The 4,066-nt window shown below is 33.1% G+C and overlaps 1 pseudogene; it reads left to right on the top strand.

The window, feature by feature from the left end:
* Window positions 1–308: 308 nt before the first annotated feature.
* Window positions 309–3,473, top strand: LOC116419774 (annotated as a pseudogene).
* Window positions 3,474–4,066: the final 593 nt, after the last annotated feature.

Raw genomic sequence — 4,066 nt, 5'->3', positions numbered from 1 at the left:
AAACAAGAGATAAATACAGTTATAGCAAGAGTAATTGTAAAAAGGGAAAAGGATCCCCATGTGCAAAAATGTTTGTAGCAACTCTTTTTGTGATAGAAAAAAATTGAAAATTGAAGGGATGTGCATCAATTGAGGAATGGCTGAATAAGTTGTGGTATATGAATGTAATGGAATACTATTGTGCTACAAGAAAGACTTACATGAACTAATGCTGAATGAAGTGAGCAGAACCAGAACATTATATACAATAACAAGATTATGTGATGATCAACTATGATGGACTTAGCTCTTCTCAGCAATCCAAGAGAATTCAGTAGGCTTGTGATAGAAAGTGCCATCCACATCCAGAGAAAGAACCAGGGAGACTGAATGCTGATTGAAGCATGTTATTTTCATCTTTTTAAAAAATTTTGGTTTGCTTTTTCTTTCTCATAGTTTTATCCTTTTGTTTTTATTCTTTTTTTTGCAACATGACAAACATGAAAACATGTTTAAAATGATGGTACATGTGTGATTTATATCACATTGTTATCTTGGGGAAAGAGGGAGAAAAAATTTGGAGCTCAAAATCTTAGAAAAATGAATGTTGAAACTACATGTAATTGGAAAAAATAAAATACCATTAAGTGGAAAAAAAGAATGTTAAAAATTGTTATTACATGTATTTGGGGGAAAAACAAGGAAAAAAAAGAAATAATGGCCCTACTGCCTTCCCATGGCACTGACACGGCAGCTGTCCGGAACCGCCAAATTGTGGGGATGAAACCAATGTCTGAAGAGCCAATAAAAAGAAGAAAGAGCAGCTGCTCATGAGTAAGCTACTCATGAGTGAGGAGGCTCAGGAGCAGGGAGATTACTTTTGTTAACATTCAACACATTATACTTGGAACATGTGGAATATATTTGTTAACCTCTTCAAGACCCTCTTTAGCAAAAAAGAAATGTGGATGCTGAAGAAAAGACAACTGTTTAGTACAAACCGAAGCTGGGTAAAATAGTAACTACTATTACCACTATAGATTTCATTGTAGAAACTGTAGAATAAAAAAAAAAATAGCTTCATGATGTGGGATGTAGGTATCCAGGACAAGGTCTGACCCATATGGCACCATTACTTCCAGAACATACAAGGGCTGATTTTTGTGGTTGATAGTAATGACTGAGAATGAGTGAATGAAATTCAAGAATTGATGAGAATGATGGTAGAGGATAAGCTAAGAGAAGTCATTAATAATGTTTTGTTAAAATTAATGTTTACAAACAAACAGCTTCTTCCCAATGCCATGAATGAAATCACAGATTACATTCTCTTTGTCACAAGAAATTGGTACATCTAAGCCACCTGTGCCAGTAGTGGGAATAGGTTCTATGAAGAACTGAACTGGTTGTCCAGTCAGTTCCAAACCTAGAAATGAAACAACAAAAATTCTTCTAACTTCTTTTCTTCTCCCCCTCTTATTTCCTCCTATTCACTCTTCTCTTTACTCTCATGTGGCAGGCCATGCTACTTTCTGGTATTGGGTGCTAGAAACTGCTTTTTCATACTCCTCTTTAGAGTATGTATTGTTCCATGCTGTAAATGTAGCAAACAGAGGTCTGAAAATGGATTTCTTATTTAATGTAATTTTTCTAATGAGTAAGTTTCTGGTATTCCTATGCAGTATTACTCAGTTTTTTTTAATTATTAAAAAATCAACATACCATTTAGTACTGGGAAGGGATTTCAAGCACATTGTACTTGGGTTGCTGGGAGTTAACATGCAACAGCAGAGTACCATGCTACTCCTACTGGTGTGTGACATCTATGCTGAGATTCATTTCATCATTGAGTGTTTAACCTAAACTCAGTATATTTTTTTAAATAGTATAAAAAAACCCCAAAAAAACAACAACAACAAAAAGTCTCAACCAAATAAAAAAAGACAAATCAAATACTCGAACATTCAGAAACAGAATTAATTTGGTTTTTTTCTTTTACTTATTTACTTATTTATTTATTATTATTATTTACTCTAAGTTTGGAGCAAAATTAGAATATATTTAACATCTAAATCTATTCAGAATTTTGGGGTAGTAGAGGTTTTGTAGTAACAACTTGAATAGCAAAGCATTGTAATTGTAGTTTTCCTTTTGAAATGAGAAATTATGATAAAAATCAAAAATCAAGTGATCAATTTTGCATGGCAAAAATAGAGATATATGTAATATCTTTGGCTCTTTATGTATTTCTTGGAGTTTGTGCTTACTTATTGGGGAAAAAAAGCTTTGAGGTTTTGGTTTAGAAGAAGCTGCACATTGAGAGCATTAGATCTTCAGTCATATACCATTTATAACTAGACTTCTCCCTCTGCAGTTCAGGTCAGGCTGTGATTAGTTCTATGACACCTGAATAACTCTTAGGAAGGATTCAGTGTTGGCTGGTTATAAACATTAAGAAGAGCTTTCTGAAGTATTTGGATTACAGAAAAGCAGCCTTTTAATTTTGGTCAAGTATGTGCTGCTTCTGTTTGAAATCTCTCCATAGTAAGCACAGCCTATGATAGCCCCAAAGCTTGACTGGAGATATTTAAAAAACATAGTCAAGAACACCAGACATTTCTTAATGGTATCTAGGTTTTGAAAGAAAATAAATTGAGCATGATTGCTTAGGAAGTCATTTCATTCTAGAAGTATTTGGTCCCTATTTTGGAACAATCTCCTATCTATGTAAAATGTCCTTTACCATCCATCATTACTACAAGGCTCAGATTTGCCATCTAATTTTAAAAAAAAAAAACTTTTTTTTCTTTTGTATTTTTATAAATACTGAAGATGCTGGAGCTATTAAAGTCTTGGGAAAAACTCAGAACTGGTTTGTTTGTTATTGGGGAAACCCTTTTTGCTTTTAATACACATTTAATAATTGACTTCTGTGTACCTGTTTTCAATTTTTGTTTCAACAAACAAGTATTACAATTAAAACTATTAGAATTTTAAAAATGAATGTTGCAAATGAAAAGATGACTGAATATTTCCTTAACATAAGATTGATCTCATCTTTAATAATCTGATTATATCTAAATGGAAAGTAATAGCTTTTAATGGAAACTTTTGATGAAACTTCGTAGGAAAAGTCTTCCATGGCCATATTTGGCTTCAGTTCACATTGTTAGGTCTTGTGCCACTGTCTATCTCAGCCCAACTTGTGGGCGCCAAAGCTGAGATCATTGTCACCATCATCACAGTCAGCTACCAGTTCACTCTACGTATTGACTAACATTTGGAAACATCTATGTTTTCCTTAATGAATATCCAAATGGTTTAAAACTTTCAAAGGGTAATGTGACAAATTGAAATAAACCAGACAGAACAACTTAAAGCAAATTACATGTTACGTACATAGGTACAAATGAGGACTTTACAGAGTTAAAGATTCTGAATACATGGAGCAGCTAGGTAGCACAGTGGATAGAGCACCAATATCAGATACTTAACACTTCCTAGCTGTGTGGCCCTGGGTAGGTCACCTAACCCTAATTGCCTCAGCAAAAACAAACAAAAAAGACTGAATAGGTTTAGATGTTAAATATATTATAATTTTTACCACAAGTACAGTTGGCAGATCACTTCCAAGTCTAGTGGGACTTCTCATATCTCACTTCCTACGTTTCTTTCCTAATGCAAACTTGAATTTGTTCTTTTTAATCTATGAATTATGCTTTTCTTTCTTTTGAACTACTCCTGTGTAGTCCTGCTACCTAAAAGAGAAAGATATTTTACTTTCTGGGCATGAAAGGTTTTTTCAAAGGTTTATTTCAAAACCCTTTTGTACTGATTTGCAAGTTGCTTAATTTACTATTCTATTATGATGACACCCATCTTCAAACTTGGTCCATTTCTTTTATTGGGGAAAAAAAAAACTATTTCTCCAAAGCCATACAAAAAAATCAAGGCAAGTAAAACTCTTTGTTCTAGCATTAACTTTATGTCTAAGCAATATCCTACAGGGTAATGAGCAATCATTTTTTTAAAAAGAAAATTCCAAGATTGATCTATATCAATTTTAAATTAGTTTTTATCAGATTTG

This window comes from Sarcophilus harrisii, chromosome 1 (genome assembly GCF_902635505.1).
Source record: "Sarcophilus harrisii chromosome 1, mSarHar1.11, whole genome shotgun sequence".
Lineage (NCBI taxonomy): Eukaryota > Metazoa > Chordata > Mammalia > Dasyuromorphia > Dasyuridae > Sarcophilus > Sarcophilus harrisii.
Note: the sequence above shows the minus strand (reverse complement) of the source record. Positions and strands in the feature narration are given on the sequence as shown.